Source organism: Macrobrachium rosenbergii, chromosome 28, assembly GCF_040412425.1.
Source record: "Macrobrachium rosenbergii isolate ZJJX-2024 chromosome 28, ASM4041242v1, whole genome shotgun sequence".
Lineage (NCBI taxonomy): Eukaryota > Metazoa > Arthropoda > Malacostraca > Decapoda > Palaemonidae > Macrobrachium > Macrobrachium rosenbergii.
The window spans coordinates 31278894-31297232 of record NC_089768.1 but is presented as its reverse complement, the minus strand read 5'-3'; the positions used below and the strand labels follow the sequence as shown (position 1 = coordinate 31297232).

The 18339-nt window shown below is 36.0% G+C and overlaps 1 protein-coding gene across 10 annotated transcripts in view; it reads left to right on the top strand.

The window, feature by feature from the left end:
• The window catches only part of LOC136854203 (uncharacterized), a 471644-nt gene that overhangs the window by 389362 nt on the left and 63943 nt on the right, over nt 1–18339 (top strand). For 3 of the 10 annotated variants that reach the window (XM_067130509.1, XM_067130517.1, XM_067130514.1), the window contains 2 exons: nt 7844–7855; nt 10813–10870. The exons of 3 other annotated variants lie outside the window; for them this stretch is intronic. The gene's annotated coding sequence lies outside the window, so the exon portion shown is untranslated. The remainder of the gene's footprint in view (nt 1–7843; nt 7856–10812; nt 10871–18339) is intronic. 4 more of the 10 variants (XM_067130510.1, XM_067130516.1, XM_067130512.1 and 1 more) reach the window with 2 other exon arrangements.

The window sequence follows — 18339 nt, the reverse complement described above, 5'->3', positions numbered from 1 at the left end:
TATATATATATATATATATATATATATATATATATATATATATATATATATATATATATATATATATATATATTATACACGAGGGTGAGTCGGAAAGTTCTGCTACGCTCTCTGGATCATATTGATAAAACCAAGTCTCGCCTCCAGTTATGATTCGTTCCATTAAATCTTTTTTTTATCAAGTTCAGTCTTGCTTAAAAGGCTCACGGAAATGTCAGCTCTTTGAGCAAAGTGATCCTCACGCAACGCTTCTGGTACAAAAACGTTGCATGAGGATCACTTTGCTCAAGGGGCTGACATTTCCATGAGCCTTTTAAGCAAGATTGAACTTGATAAAAAAGATTTTATGGAACGAATCATAACTGGAGGCTAGACTTGGTTTTATCAATATGACCCAGAGAGCAGGATTCAGTCAAAACAGTGGCTTCTGAGGGGTTGTGCTGGACCAATCAAATTCAAGGCAGAGAGGTCGGCTCAGAAGGTGATGGCTACCATTTTTGGGATTGTGAAGGGATAATCCAGATAGATTTTCTATAAGGTCAAAGAACGATGCCGGGGGCATATTACGAAAATGTTTTAAGGAAATTGAAAAAAAGACCAGAAAAATTGCACCGCAGAGTTCTCTTTCACCACGACAGCGCACCAGCGCGCGGCGTAGCCTTCGAGGGTAACAAGAGATGTTCTACGAGAATTTCGTTGGGAAACAATACCTCATCCACTTTACAGTCCTGATCTTGCCCCCTTCAGACTTCTTTTTGTTCCCCAAACTTATAAAGAACGTTTGAAAGGAACACGATTCGAATCCATTAATGAGGCGAAAACGGCTGTTTCTACATGGTGCACAACAAAAGACATGGAGTTCTACGGAGGAGGGTTAACGAGGTGGAAACACCGCCTTCAGAAGTGTATTGACTTAGATGGAGGACATGTTGAGAAGTGGTTCATATATTATGGCTAAATAAAGGTTTCCATGAATTAGTGCATATACACATGTGCATATATATATATATATATATATATATATATATATATATATATATATATATATATATGTATATGTATGTATGTATGTATGTATGTATGTATGTATGTATGTACTCGTAAGTAAGTATGTATTTAAAGTGTTGTTTCACTGTGGTAGCAACAAGCCTGTAAACAAGTATAATGTTAAGAGCATTAAAAGCATTCTCTCTCTCTCTCTCTCTCTCTCTCTCTCTCTCTCTCTCTCTCTCTCTCTCTCTCTCTCTCTCTCTCTCTCTCTCCCCGCTGACCCTCGTGCTAAGCAACATTTGCTCTGTATGTCAAGATATTTAACCCCGGAAAGCCTTTAAAGAGGACCGAGTTAGCTTTTTTTGTAGCCGTGAAATGTCATTCAGGAACGCTGAGTATATGACCGGCATTTAAGTGGGGCAAATGAAAAAGAGCCAGAGGTTATGTTTACGCCGAAATGCAGCTTCAAAATAACTGGCTGCTTGTGTGTCTTCGGCGAAATGGATCGTCATTGCCAATAGGTCACCTGTGTAAAAACATCCGTATTCAGTTTATTTATTTATTTATTTATTTATTTATTTATTTATTTACGAAAACTAAATGTCTGACTAGGGAAGTCTTAAAACAATCAAGCCCTCACATTTGTATTTTAAAGTTTTTATTTATTTCCTCGCCGTTGGTTCTCGGAGAATTCTCACCTCGTCAGAACTCTTCTTCATAGTTATTTTCGAATTATTTGGGTGACTCACGATGAGAAGACAAGTAGGAAAGACGAAATCACTTTTTCTCCACTATTTTAAAACGCCATTGTCTCAGGGGAATGGCTGTGGAAACTCCTCTTCTTTCCGTTATTTAAAAGCACCCGGTTTTAGTTCACTTGGCAAAAGATTTTTCAAGTGTGCCTTGGTAACGCTCTTTTCTTACCGTTGAGAGAGAGAGAGAGAGAGAGAGAGAGAGAGAGAGAGAGAGAGAGAGAGAGAGAGATGGCAAAGACTTTTCTAGTATGCCATGACGAAGCAGTTTTTCCTCTCACTGAAGGAGAGGGAAGGACTTGAAGGATGTTATTCAAAAAGAAGTGGAAAACAGATTAAGTGTTATTCATTCCTTTGCATTTATTTTCAAGTTGGCTTTCAACAATGGCGTCTCAGTATATTGAACCGTCATATGCAAATAAGTTTTGGAGGTAAAAGCAGATAGACGTATCCTAGGTAGAAAAAGTTTTTTTTTTCTACCATTTTCTTCATGGATGTCGCAATTCAGTGGTGGAGTATTTGGCTGTCGTTTCACTAGGTCCATGGTTCGATCCCGGCGTGCCACTTACCGGTCGACTTTGGTGCTTATGAGTACCAGCGTGAGGCTAGCAACCTCATCCCTAGACTTCTTGAGAACTGGAAGGCTCGATGCCTTGACTCCAACCCTTCTTAAAACTGGAAATGGCGCATTGTGAATATTTTCTCATAAAGGATATTTTATTCTTTTGCATTAGAGTTTGCTTGTATCTGTTAATACATTTGTTTAAGTGGAGTTGGTAACTTCTATTAGACAGCTTAGGTTTACTGGTTGCAGATGTGAGTATATATATATATATATATATATATATATATATATATATATATATATATATATATATATATATATGTATATATATATATATATATATATATATGTATGTTTATATGTAGATGTACTGTATATTTACATATATATGTATGTATGTATATATATACACACATATATATATGTATATTATTTATTTATAGATTTTTTAGGATGACCCGTAATAGTCTTCATAAGGTTTCTGCTTTTTGCACATAACCTAGTTTTGCACTATGATTGTTCTAATGGGGAGTGGGTAGGGATGCATAATATTAAGTTAGTTTTTTTTAACTTCGACTGTCTGTACACTAATAAACTTAACAAATAACCGGTTACCAAGTACAGAAACTTACAAGTTTTCAGTAACGCAACGAGTTTTGTCATTTACAAATTAAATTAATTTGGAAGTAACTTTGACAAAAAATAATCGTAGTATTATTAGAAAATGAGCTTTGCTTTTTTCTTAAATAATGTGTGCCGAATAGATCGAGAAAATATAACTGAAGGTTTTGAATAATTTTTTCCCCTCCTCCATTCAAGCAGTATTGTATCTGGAAGGAACTTTGTTAGTTTAGTCAGCGTTAAACTTGAGTTGAGTGCTTCCGTAATTTTCGAAAGTCTGTCTTGTGGCTGACCAAGATCTCTTAACCTTATTTAAAATCCTTCTCTGCCGCTTCGTGCATGTTTGTTGTTAAATATTCTGCCACCGTTCATCTCGTGTGCTTTTGTTTACTTTCTATTTCTTCTTCATTTCCGTTTCTCACAGAAATTTAAACAGGCAAAAACTGAGAGGAATGCATGATTAGTGAAATGCACACACGTTGGAGTTCTTATGCCTGTTACAAATATAGATTTTTATTATCTCTCTTTTTTTAGCCTCTTTCTCACGCTCTCACATATGTTTACTGATTTCCAACAAGTGCTGACGTTTATTGGTGGTCACGCATGCAAGTACTGAGAAAGGCGAAGTAAGAAATTATAAAAGGCTTTGTACATTATAGCCAAGGGATCCTGATATGTAACCAAATCAAACAGGCGTTGGAACATTAATGAATTTATAAAAATTCGTAAAAATGTCATAACCAAATCATATTCAAGCAGCTAATCACGTGCGCTTAAATACTAACACTGAAAATAGTAAAATCTTCACTTCGGGAAAAAATAGAAAGGTAAAATTCGTATAAAACATTTGCTTTTGTAACAGGTCAAATCATAAAATAAACGGGACTGTGAAAGAACTTTAAGTTTTCTCTTTTAATTAATGTTTTTTTTTTCTGCATCGTCAACTGAAATACTGCACTAGCTTTATTGCTTTGTGGCAAAGTGTGTTAGCGGTTGAAGATGTAGGAACGTGCCGGGAATAGCTTAACGTTGTTTCACAGTAAATTTAAAAATTATGGTATTACTGCTATTGATGTTATTGATATTATTATTGTTGTTTTTGTTGGTGGTAGCGTTATTATTATTATTATTATTATTATTTATTATTATTATTATTATTATTATTATTATTATTATTAGATGTTCATCAAAATGTAATACCGGCATCGCTTGGTAATCTTGTATGAAAGTTCATTGGTTCATTTTTATTCTCTTGTAATATGAATAGAGAACAATTCAGATGATTCATGCTTCAGTAGGAAAGTAGGAAATCGAAGAGAAAACAAAGAAGAAGAATTAATTAACAGAACCGTTACCCCAAATACAAAATTCTTAGAAAAAAAATTACAGGATCCCATATTGAATCTAAAATTGAACATATGGCAAAAAAAATTAACGTTCAAAAACGTTGTGGAACACGGAGTTCAATCTCGGTTAAGAAAATCCAGAAATGAAAAATCTCGGTAACCTTCACAGGTGGTGTTGTGTTGTTTTTGAAATGGGCGAAAGGTGTGAGTCACTAATCCTCCCGAGTCCCGCTCAAAATTCGAACATGCGTTTTTGATAGGTCCATATTACACTCGCAGTTTTTTTCTTTCTTTCTTTCTTTCTTTTTCGCATTGATTCGAAACGTTTCGCGGGATTATGGCACTGTGGTGAGCATTTTTTTTTTTAAAGAAGTAAAGTAAGGAAATCACACATTTAAAATTGGACAGCTTATACAGGGAGTGTTACAATGAATTATTTTCAGTGAATTTCCTGTTGAGAGTGTCAGTTCCTAACAAATAATGGAAAAACGCGTCTTTTTATATATCTACTTATAATATATATATATATATATATATATATATATATATATATATATATATATATATATATATATATAGATAATGGGTTTGTGTGTGTGTGTGTGTGTGTGGATGAGTGAGTGTGACTCAGTAGGTATACAGTGAACGTGAGTTTTTGTCACTTCGATCCATTTTTTTTATACCTAGGTTTCAACTTCACTTGTATGACAAGTAATGGAAAATTTGTATTGAGAAATAAATTCCTCTCTTTCAAAAATCATGATAAGACCATTCTTACACAAGATGTGGAAAGAATGAAATGATTGTTAATGCAGACTATTTAAAAAAAAGCAAAGAATAGATATTCTTCTAAGCTGCACAATTTAAAAAGTCAATATTAGTAAGTGGTTCTCTTCAAAATATTGAAAACGAAACATAAAATTTGAAAATTTGGCCCTGAATAGAATTCAGTTTGCTTCGTGAGTGTTTCAAGAGTTTCAGTTTCTGAAACTTTGCCAAGTAAACAGCCAAAATCTCTTACTGCGTCTTGAGACTTGCATGAATGACAACCAAGTTATCAGGCCTGAAAACCGAATGAGTTGATGGTGACTTGACTCCTGCCTTCGTCATTTCAGTGTTCCCAATTTGTTTTCTTCATTTAAAGAGATTTTTTTTTTCTGTTGCTTTTGTTAGGTAATTCAGTCAAGACTGTGTTGGTTAAAGAGTTGGGTATTCCAGGGAGCTTTTGTTATTATAGTAGGTATCGAAATCTTGAATGGGACACATGAATAAGTAACGTATCGCTGACAGGTTTAGCACAAGTGTTCGTGATCAAGGTCAAGAGAGGGGACTCGCTTGGCCTAGTACGTTAGTACATTTTCATTGTGAGTACACCTGCGATTTTGTATGCTGGTGATTCATGAGAATAAGTGAGTAAAGCATGTATCCGTTGGCTTTTGCACTGAATCTATTAAGAAAATAAATCAGTAGAGTATACTTGTGGACTGATAGTCATGGATACTCTGTAAACATCACAGTGACTTGAACGTAACCTCATCATCAGAGACCTTTGAAACGATGTACTTTCTTACGTCATGGCAAATTCCCCTTGCTGCCAGAGACCCAATGATGGTATTTACCTTTCACCTCTTGTATGTATTACTTACCCCTTGTAAGTTACGGATGCGTTTATTTTGAGGTCAGCGCAGATGCTTCGGTCGTCTTTAAAGGCTGTTGTTTTGCACTGCCCTGATCAGAGACGTCCGGGATTTAGATAAACACTAGACACAGGTTAGCATTTATCCGTCGCGTTTATTGTTGTTGTTGGCGAGTTTGGTTCCGCGAGAGTTAAAATACTTTTTTTTATTTCCTCTCCATGGTGATGCCATCTCTGTTGTGAGAATGCAGTGAATAAAATGGTTTGGCTGTTGTTCCTGACCACGATATTGGTGTCATTTTTCATTCGACAAGTATCGAGTCCATTTTCAACTTAACGTTATACAAGGTGATATTAGTGCCGTGTATAGTTTTCACTATACAGCTGAAGAATCCGTTGTACAAGTGATATTAGTGCCGTGTATAATTTTCATTATACCGCTGAAGAATCATTGATGACGGGGTTCATTATGTTCGTAATTCTCAGTCTACGATTAAATGGGGTCCTTACATACATTTTGTTATACATGGTGGAAAATTTGTTTCTGTCCAGTCCACAGTGCTGAATAACCTCATAGGTCGTAGTGGTTGGCCTGTGGTCTTATTTATATATTCTATTCTTTTCAGTCGACAGCTGAACTCATTCTCTGTGTCATCTCTTATGTTAATATGGTTGAGATCCATTTACTAGTGTTGTAACCATATCTTTTTAGTTTCTAACGATTCAGCTTCAGTGCGTAAATGATCCGAATTACAAACGTTAGTTGATTATAGAATATACAGTATACGTATCTGATTTTCGTATGTGATTCATCCCGATTCATTAAGAAGTTTATTATGATTCGAAAATTATTTAAGAAAAACATATTTAGATGAAAGGCTGATGCACTTATCTCATGAAATATGTCTAAAACATTGCGAGTTTTCTCACGAGTTTTCTCACTTTTGTTTGTTAAAATATGACTTCACATCAGTTGCTGTCCTTTGATGTGACGCGACGTGACGTGGGCGAACACATTCTCCTCCCCGTCACTCGAGGGAAATGACGGACAGAAATCTGCATAAATGTAATTTCCTACTTTTTATCGAACGTAAATTTCTGAACCGATTACAGCTGCAGATTATTCTCCTCCCTGAAGCACTCGCCGTGGAACGAAAAATCGCGCGATGTGAATCCTTCGTCAGCAGTCGCCCGCCATCTTTACCCAGCGCAGCGCAGTGTGGGACGATTAAGCGATTCTGTGCGAAATAAAAGAAAGACTCTCTCTCTCTCTCTCTCTCTCTCTCTCTCTCTCTCTCTCTCTCTCTCTCTCTCTCTCTCTATATATATATATATATATATATATATATATATATATATATATATATATATATATATATCTCTCTCTCTCTCTCTCTCTCTCTCTCTCTCTCTCTCTCTCTCTCTATATATATATATATATATATATATATATATATATATATATATATATATATATATATATATATATATATATAGATTTTATGGTAATCCTTCCTTTACTAGATTTCTTGGTGGTCCATCCTCTCTCTCTCTCTCTCTCTCTCTCTCTCTCTCTCTCTCTCTCTCTCTCTCTCTCTCTCTCTCTCTCTCTCTCTCATTATAGAACGCCTCTTTTCATGGCTTTTTATTAATGAGGATATCGTAAATTAGCTGTGAACCTGTATGTATGTATGTATTATTATTATTATTATTATTATTATTATTATTATTATTATTATTATTATTATGATTATTATTATGGCAATGATGATGATTAAAATATTAATTATTATTATTATTATTATTATCATTGTTGTTGTTGTTGTTGTTGTTGTTGTTGTTGTTGTGTATTAAGTTAGGTTCTTTAGCAATATTAGTTAACTCACCCAAATTTTCCAACATGTATCTGATTCTCTCTTCTCCTTCTTTGCAGGCCACCTTTGAAGTGAGTATGGTTTGAACACTGGTGTTTTAGGGGTGGTATGGTAAGTGTTTCACTGGCCCAAATTCGGTGGTCCTTCTGGTAGGCCTGACGAACGTGGCATAATGTTTGCTCTGTTTAAGTCTTAACTAAATCGTAACATTGATGATCATCTGCACAAAGCACTCGTGTTATTATTTCCATGTGTTTGTTTATTATTTCCGTTGTATTGTTTTTCTTGCCTGTCTTTGTTCTCTTTGTGTATGAGATTCACCAGCCTTTTTCGTTGCTTATTTTGCTTTACTAACCAACCAAGCAAGTTTGTTTATGTTATTGTCATTAACACGACAGCCGTGCCATGTTCACCTGACACAATCGAATGTTGTGACTGGTTTTGCTGTGAACTGACATTGCAAGTATCTTTGCCACCAGTGTTGTTACTAACATCAGCTTCAGCTTTAGCGTCCAAAACATCGTCATCAAGAAATCTGACGGTCTTAGAAACGTTACATTGTATTACATAGAAGTAGACTTATTATTCAATCATTGTTACCATTATAAACACATCTGACAACACTCATCTTTGAATCTTCACTCGCTTCCCCTTTATATACTCATTTTCCTTTTTTCTTCCCGTGTACCGTAAGTGGTATATTTTAATTAATGAAATAAAGATAAATAGGAGGACAATAACTAGTTACTTGATGTGAAAGAAGGATGTCGTCTCATAAGTTATTTTCCGTCGAATAATTTTTGCAATACTATTGTTGAATGTAGGTTTTAGCAGAGGTGCCCCTAAAGTTATACATTCAAGGACAGTAGGAAATTGTTGAACGTAGGAATACCTGTGTTCCCCTTGGAATGCTTGCTTGTATATCATTTTGATACTAGGGGAAGCTTGAGGTATAGTGTACATGTTTTTACACAACGGTCTAAATTACTTGTATGCTTCCACTAAGCATTTATGCAAAGTTATACGAACTGACGTTGTTACTCATGCAATCGGGCTATTGGATACGCCGTGTTTGAGTTATTTTATGGAAAACAAAATTTCGGTTTGAAAACAAAATTTTGCCGGATATAACTGAAAACTCACCAGCCTGTTGGAACGATCAGAGAGAAAGGGTGGACTCCGAAAAGATAAAACGAAATCATGAATAGATAGATAGATCAGGAAGAGACGAGGGAAGAAAGGAATAACTGAACCATAAGATTCCAGACAGGTATTTCCTATTGTGGTCTGAAAACTGGGATATTTTGAGTAGTGAGAAGCCGGAGAAAAGATTATACATTTGTGGATCGTTCTCGAGCTTCATATCAGCAAACGACTTGAAAGCGTTTGAAGTCAGTAGAAAGCAGATTCTTTTACTCTTTATATGAATTGTGTTAAATGCAATATTCAGTAAATGTTCTCTTAAGGAAGCCTTCTGCTTTGAGAAGAAATTTCTTTGTGAAAAGGCATTCCAAGTTTTCCAGTTGACATCCTTAGAAAAAAAATTATTTTTAAACACAAAAGGAAAGTTAAAGTTTCCAAACAAGTCCTGTAGGGAAAGTTTAAGAATCTCTCTCTCTCTCTCTCTCTCTCTCTCTCTCTCTCTCTCTCTCTCTCTCTCTCTCTCTCTCTCTCTCTCATTTATTTCATTTCCATTTTTTTTACATCGGTAATTAGTTGCAGTTTCATAAGAAAAAATTATTTTTTTAAACTGGAATCTTTTCTTCAACTAAAATTTAAGAAATATTTGTTTTTTTCCCATCAATTTTCATTTTAACACATTTTTCAATCAAATCGTCACTCGTCCCACAGCTCTCCTATACAGGCGTGATTGGTACCCTCAGGCCTTTCACTGTCCTTCCCAGAAACACTCGGACACAACGCACGACTCGAGAAAACGAACATTTTTTACTTTTTTTTCGTTTTGTCACTTTCTTCTGTGTTCTGTCGTTTTTGTTCAATGCTTCAATTCTGTCGTTTTTGTCCTTTTCTTCTATTTTTGTACTTCTGGTTCTGTTTATTTTTTATGATAGTTTTTTTGGGATTCTCCACAGTTTTTAGGGTTTCCCCGCAGCCATTATTTTTTACCCCCAGGTAATGCTTTCCCCGCACTTGTGTAACCATTGTTTCTATTTGGGTACCAGTGTAGTGCACAATTTTGTGTAACTACTCTCTTTGCATTCAAAATAAGGATAGAGTTGAAACTTTCGTAATATTTTGCTATTTGTAAAAAAAAAACAAAGGAAGGACATTCTATTTTTATTGAATTTTATCATGGGTTCCTTTGCCTATAGTAAACATTGAACACCTTTTTAAAATGAAAGTAACCTGTTAATGATATTGATGTGTGCTACAGGATCTTAAATGCTTTCTTCTTCTCAAAAGAAAAATTGAAAAGATACATTTTGCCTCAGGGACCAACATTCACAAAACGTGGAAGTTGCGCAATGTTTACTTCTCTTTACTCATGTAAGGTCTTCCCGCTTTGGTACTGACACTGAATGTTATGTCAACAACGTATAATTTTTTTTTATTCTATTCGCCGTATTTTATCATTTTTATTTTGTTAGCTCATAAGTTACATAATCATTTTCTTTGTGAAGCAGTTGGTAGCCTGATATTCCTCTCATTTCCATTGTTTGTTTACAAACAGGTATTTCTTTTGGTTTAGTTTTATCATTTTATCATTAGTTTTATCATTTATTCTGCTCCCCATGGTTTTTCATCTTTTATTATTTTCCTTGTTTTTAATACCTACACAGAATACATTTTTCACACTGTAGTCAATATTCACCAGACAAATTCAACACGACAGTTAAAAATCAGAAATGATCTCATGTTTGTATGCCTGATGGCTTTGTAACTAATGATATGGATTGTACTCTTATTGTTATGACCATTCCATTTTAACAAGTCAGGTAACTGTGTGCACCCTTTTGTAAAATTGAAACAACCCACCGTCATGGCCGTGTCTCGACTTCTGTTTCAGGTACCTCTTGTGATCTACCTGTGCAGCTCCCAAGACTCCAGATATAAAGCAAAATGAGGTATGGCCCAAAACTATCCTCATCCAGAGATATAACCTAAAACATATGATGTGCCTCAAGGCTTGGCCTGTTATTCGTCCCATCCTTAAAAGTATTCCGTTCCTTTACTGACCCTAAATCATTCATCGTTCCCCTGACATTCTCTACCCTTTTATCCTTTCTTCCTTACTTCCTCCTCCCCTTCCTCCTCCTCCTCCTCCCTTCCTCTTCCTCCTCCTCCTCCCCCTCCTCCTCCTCCTCCTCCTCCTCCTCCTCCTCCTCCTCCTCCTCCTCCTCCCCTCCCTCCTCCTCCTCCTCCTCCTCCTCCTCCTCCCCTCCTCCTCCTCCTCCTCCTCCTCCCTCCTCCTCCTCCTCCTCCTCCTCCTCCTCCCTTTATAATTTGCCGCAAGGGTTGTCTCATTCACGGGTTCCTTTTCAACTTTTTTTTTTTTCCCTAAGCCTGGCTTGATGTTGGGTCACTATTAACTGCCCTCTTCGCCTTTTCTTTTAAGAAGTGATTATAGATGTATGACCTCTCTTTTCTTCCTTCTAGCACTACTGCATGTGGACGTCTTCTAAGTGTGCTTTTTTTTTCGGGAGTAACTTTTTTTTTTCTGTTATGAAATAATTTTTTTTTCTTCTTGTCTCGTGGATATGTTACATGCTACATTTGCGTTGGGCATTTTTAAAGTTTGTGCAATTGCCAACGCTAGGAAGCTTTGACTCCTCGTCTTTCCAGTGATATGCTTTTATTTAATGCTTTCACGTGAACGTTGCTGCTTCATAAATATTAAAATATTGAAATAATTTTTTTTCCTTTTTAACGATTATTGTTTATACTTTGTGGTTGTTCCTGCATTTTTATATGTATAGATGTACCCAGACCGTCCAAAGATTGGAGGTAGTGGGATTAAAGAAACGGTCGAGACGGTGAGTCCCGATCTTCAAAGGACGTTACGTACCATCAGAAGCGCAGAAAACGTACCTCGATGAGGGAGAAGGGTCCCGTAAGCTGTCGTTTGTTGAGGAAGAAATCCACTCCTGTTTAGCACCAGCGATTTTTTTTTTCAAATTCACTGTTTTGCGATTGGCCAAAGGTTGCCAAAAGGGGCCGTGGGGTTGGGCTAGCAACCTCACCCCTAAGGACTTTGAGCAACTGGAGGGTTTCACCCTTTCTGGCTCCACCCCTTCATAGTTAAAGAGTAGGATTTTATATATATATATATATATATATATATATATATATATATATATATATATATATATATATATATGTGTGTGTGTGTGTGTGTGTGTGTGTGTGTGTGTGTGTGTGTGTGTGTGTGTGTGTGTGCATCTTAAAACGTGCATATAAGTAAGTATGGTTATGTGAACTAAATAACCGGAATTCTACATTAGAAGGACTATGATTCTCTGATATGTAATTCGAAACTAATATTTGGAAACAGGAATATAATCCACGAGCTTCAAGACTGAAAAATGGAAGAGATTAGAGACACTATTATGTTCTGCTCTGTTTGGTCTTCGGTTTAGACTCTCTCTCTCTCTCTCTCTCTCTCTCTCTCTCTCTCTCTCTCTCTCTCTCTCTCTCTCTCTCTCTCTCTCTCTCTCTCGTCTGATTTCAGAAATGAGAGATTCTTATATGGCAAGACGTCAACGGAAAGACAGCAATGAAATTCTCTCAATAATTTCAAACATCCTCTTAAACTCCAACACCTTTAGAAATAATTCGTTGAAAACAGGAGGAAAAGCTCTTAAAATTTTGTCATCGAGGAAAATAGAGGTGTTTCAGTTGCAGTGGCAACATTTCGGACTGGAATAACGAAGTATTGGCGTCAAGTTAAACTTGTCAGCCTAAAATTCACATGTAAATAAGTTGTTGCTTTTATTTCCTCTGCTCTGTGCTCTTGGAACTTCGTTTCTCCCGTAGATTTCAGTACATTACGAGACACGGCAGGTTTGGAATAATTATTGCCTCGTATTTGTTCCAATAACCTCCCTCTCTCTCATTCAGCTTTAGAATAAATTAAAAAATAAAAAGAATAGCTTGTTTAACGCTGGGAGTCACATGTCACTGTCTGGCATGTCGACATCTGTTGAATAATAGACCAGAGGCTGTAATTATTCATGTCAGTAATTCTATAAAAAAAAAAGAATCTTTTTTTCTCGTGATTCCTCTTCGATTCCCAAACCATCGCATTAGGCCATTCTAATTTTCCATTCAAGATAATGTGACTGAAGGATTATTCCAAGATGAAACGAACATCAAAGCCATTAAAGAAGTCCCACGCATTCAAGATGTAAGGAGTGCGAATGCCCCGCGCATGCGCAGGAGCGTCCATTCTATCACCTACCACTAAGTAAACTCAACCGATCGTTGTTTGATCTTTACCGCTGTGTACCGTGCCGTACTCCACGACTGAATTGAGATAGCCTAATTTGATTGAAGTGTTAAGGGTCTGATACGAGTGTCAGTGGATCACAGAGTGCCCTAAAAGCCAAAGGATTGCTTGGTACACAGCTGAATGTTAAGTTGACTGCGTTATCTTACCTTTGAGGCATGTTGTATAAACACGTGATTCGAAATTCGTCCACAGAATGCACTTGTAAGCGCATTATATTCATGTATGTATGTATGTATACCTAAGTACAAACACAGCAACCCACACTTTCATGGGTGTGGATGTGCATACATAAGAATACATAATGTTGAAGGTGAGAGAACATGCATATATCCCTACAGGGCTATATAGTTTCGACAGTTGACATTAATGAATAAAGAAATATTCTAATATTTACCAAACTGTGTTAACTGGCACTCAAAAGATATAGCTGAGTGATTGAATGTTTAGTTAACTGTAGTATGGAATTTTGCCAAAAATTTTCGTGCGAAAGTCCTCCCAGAAGTATTTGGCTGTGGTCACCGTTAGAAAACGATAAAAAAAGATATAGAAATATATAAAGAAGAAAGTGATAGAAATTTGTAAAGAAACGGTATCAAAGTAATATTTGTCTTTTATTTCGGGATGGTAACGTTTGTTATAACTGTTTATATCTCATTTACTAACCTGATAAGTTCAAATTCTTGGTCTGTTTGTAAGTATTCAGATTCAAAGAAATTAGATGGATTTACTCTGAAATGATTCCCGGTTCTTGAGGGCGCGTCCACACTGCAGTAAAACTCGACAAATACACGTCGACAACTTGTCGCATATAAGTCGACGACCGTAAGTGGAAAACCAACCTTTGGCAAGTGATGGTAATCGCATGAAGCACGTGTTACAACTTCCAGCAAGTCGTTAACTTGCATTCAACTTGGTTGTGATCTGTGCGCGATAAGTTGTCGACTTGTGCCTATGATATATTTTCCTGCTGTGTGTATAGATCAGCCGGTTGCAAAATTGTAATGGCAGCATTTTAAAAGCATAATTTGGATATTATTGTTACGTCTTATGGTTAAAATTCTTTTCTCATACGTTGGTTTTGGCGCCTCATCGTCACAGGTTTCCATTTTGAGGTTTACGGAAGCAAAGTAAATAACGCTGTCACTTTGGGTCAGGACAGTGTCAGTTTCATCATTAAAATACCTTTGGGAGAGAGGAGCCGAGTCTGTTTGTCGCGTCAGATTGAATTCCACGAATTCCTCGTTGATATTCCTTCCCGACGCCGCCGCCGAAAAACAGCAGCCTCTTCCGATAAAAATAAACTTCCTTCCGGGAATACAGATGTATTTCCGCGAATACATCTGTATTCCCGGAAGGAATTTGCAAAAAACTGCGTTTGGCGAAACGCCAACAGGAAGCGGGAAGATTTAAAGGTTATCGTGACGACTTACATGATAAATAATCCCGAGGGGATATTGGTATTAAGTGACGCTCCAGCCATGACAGAATTAATCCTCGGTTTAGTGCCGTCAGTTTGAATAATGACCATGACCACTGCGCGACCGGAAGAGCCTCGTAACGATGCCGAGCTGTCCTCGTTTGCATGAAGAGCTGCGAAGCTATTCAAGAAGAGCGTCAGTTTGTTATTCACCTGCTAGAATAATAAAGGCGAAAAAAACACCGCGGGGAGTTGAAACTTCACGAAGACTGGAGCCGATATGATATAGTGAAGAAAAGGTTCCAAAAATATTCTTCAGTAGTAGTTTGGAGAGTTTCAGAGGCTTATTTTGTCGCATTTTATCAGCTTGGGCAAAACTTGAAGAAACTCGGCATTTTGAAATGTGTGTGTGTGTCTGGAAAGGAAGTTACTCCTCAGGGGAAATGTGATGTTTTGGTAATATGGTGATATCCTTTTCCCCCCCAATGCTTTTCAGCCAGTTATAAGGAAAGGGTCCTTCACACCAAATAGGGGGATGAGAATCATCTAAATAGTCGTTCATTTCTCGCTTTCTTTTCTGGTAATTATCTCATTTTAGTTCTGCACGTTGGACCTAAATATCGGCATTAATCGGTTGTCGAATACTTTCGCGGAAATATTTTTTCCTAGTTTTTTATAGACGTCGTTCGTTGTATGTTTGACCGTGCATGTATCTTCCACTGAATTCTGTTTACATGACTTTTTTTTTTTCCTCTGTGAGCTACCCTATGTTTATTATCATTTGCGAATATTTTCTTTTAATCATTTCTTTGCACGATGGAAATTGTTTCGTTTCAGCCTTCACTTTCGCCAGTGAAAATGCCTGGCATTTGCGGGAAATCTATTCTCAGCATTTCTTTTCACAGATATGCAAATATATATATAGCCTATATATATTATATAATGCGGCATATTTCCTAATCCTCGTCCTACATCCCCGCCACTCCCAATTTTACCCGGTCCATTTCTCCCCGCATTTTGCAATCGGGTCCTCTTGCATCATAACATCCTGGGTAAGGGATTTTTTTTACAGAGCCCTCACCAGCATGCCCTCCGATCACCGTGCAAGCCATGTAATCCTGCATGGTAGTTACACTTCAATATTCATTGTTTATTTATTTTTTTTTTTTTGCTAGACGTAGAAACAAGAAGAGGATTCTCATGTATGTTTCAAGGGGCTCTTGTGACGCTCAGTTTCTCTCTGAGGGATATATAGGAGTATTTGAGAAAATTTATTTTGATATTGGAGTCCTTGAAATAATGCATTGGCAGTTTTCGAGCTCTTAATTCGGTGAATCCAACAGTGTTTCTTTAAACAAATTTACAATCGGAAACAAGATGTTTTTTGAGAAGGGCGTTCATAGCTTTTGCCCATGTAAACAGGTTGAAACTTTTCAAGTATTAACTATATATATATATATATATATATATATATATATATATATATATATATATATATATATATATATATATATATATATATACATATATATACATATATATACATATATATATATATATATATATATATATATATATATATATATATATATATATATATATATATATATATATATATATAATACATACATACATACATACATACCCATCACAAGACTTTAATAGCTGAAGATTTGTTTCTCGGAATCACTCCAAATACGATTTACGTAACGCAGCCACAGAGTCAAGTTAATCGCAGAGCAATCGTCATTGGAAAGAATCCTGACAGTTGTATGAACACTAATCGCACATCACAGGAAGATTTAAAATTAAGTTCTTTTAAGGACAAGTGTAATTTTTTTTGCAGCACGACGAATTGTGTTGTATTAAAATTTTGGCTTGATTATTTGCAGTCGTGTTAGAAATTTCCGTTCCAAAATGAAATTTCATCTTAGCAGATGGTAATTAATTTAGCTGTTTGCGAAGCAGAATGATCCTATTGCAGTTTAGAATTAAGGTATTCGAAATTCGGTATATGATTTTCAGTTGGAAAAGTTTGTTGCTAGCCAACGTTGAAACTTAAAATTCTCTTCCCGATATCCAGACATCTCTTAATTGCACTACCAATTATATATCTTTAAGCAAATTACATTGGGCAGCCTTATCGTATGTGAGGTTTTGTCTTCTTATTGCACGAGGAATGATTTTAATTTCGTTTTTGTCTGTTTTTTTCAGGGCTTTAAAATTGTGCACCCCTCCGAAATATAAAATGAGTTGTGGGCAGTGAACTTTGAAACAATGGCTTTCTCAAAAAATATATATATATATATATATATATATATATATATATATATATATATATATATATATATATATATATATATATATTCAAGTTGGGAGTTACAGTGATCCAGAGTTTATTATATGGCATTTAATTTTTGCAATTCGAGTTGTAGTTTGGTAAAGCACATCGGTAATGGGATTCATATTATTCCCACAAATGCAGATTGATGGCATCATAAATATGTCCTAACGAAATCAAACTTCAGGCTACATTTTGCTGATTGTCAAATATACCAATGCAGTTTTATGCAATTTCATGCAAGGTCACACAGTCCTTGCATAAAATTGCATTGGAATTAGTTTTGTAACATTTGAGCCAATTCCACACCAAATGTTGAATTGCTGATTATATTACTCTAACGATCATTGTAGAATTTTTGATACAGAGGTTAACTCAGAAAATCCCCGTGCGATAATTTTATTAGGAATGTCAATCAGCCAGGCTCATTTTTCAAGAGGTTTAAAGCTCATTTTTAAGATGCTTAAAGCTCATTTTTAAGAGGTTTCAAGCTCAGTTTTTAAGAGGTTTAAGGTTCAGTTTTAAGAGGTTTAAGGCTTGACGTAGTGAACGTGGGCTATTCTGGGAGTAGGACTTCGTTAATCTCGTTCCAGACGCAATTAGGTAATCTCTTACCAAATGGGATTTACCCTCACATTATCGTCGCTCCCGTGATCAAGCAAATTTGTTTCAACTTCCTTAACTTCGGGTGGAGTTAAATCCGCGAAACTCACACACTGCCTCGTTCTGTTGCTGTTTAAGGCTCGTTGTGAACAACTGTTGCTCCCACTATAGAGATAACGGCCACCCTTCCGAGTACTGACCACACAAAATGTTGCCTGCTTGGCTGATCGATAGATCAGTATTATAGTTTTATTGCAAATGGATTATTAACGTTGATAATGATAAATTTCAAGGTATAAATAGTGTCCAAAGTAAGATTTTCGTTGTAAAAGCAAATTCAACTAACTGTTATTGAACTGGTAAACGGTAAATAGTCTGTCTCCTGTCAAAGGTGTTTTTCTTCTTTATATATCTACAAGTATAGAAAGTCTTAATGTCGTACATTCAGTCTTGATCACTATCATGATGAAACACACTTTTTCGTGTTTTTCTTACAGATTTGGTTGCTTGCCATGTGTTATATTAAATAAAGATTCGTATTTCAGTCAACTTTTTGGTATTTGCTTATTCAGATTTGGTGGGTTTGCCATAATTTCGGAAGTTTAAACGATCTTTCTTGTAATGGCGTATGGGGAATTGGGACGCAATTTGTTTTCAGTTTTGAACATGATTTTATTGAGTGGTTAGCTTACTCTTGTTGGACAACCAGTCGCTTAATATTACG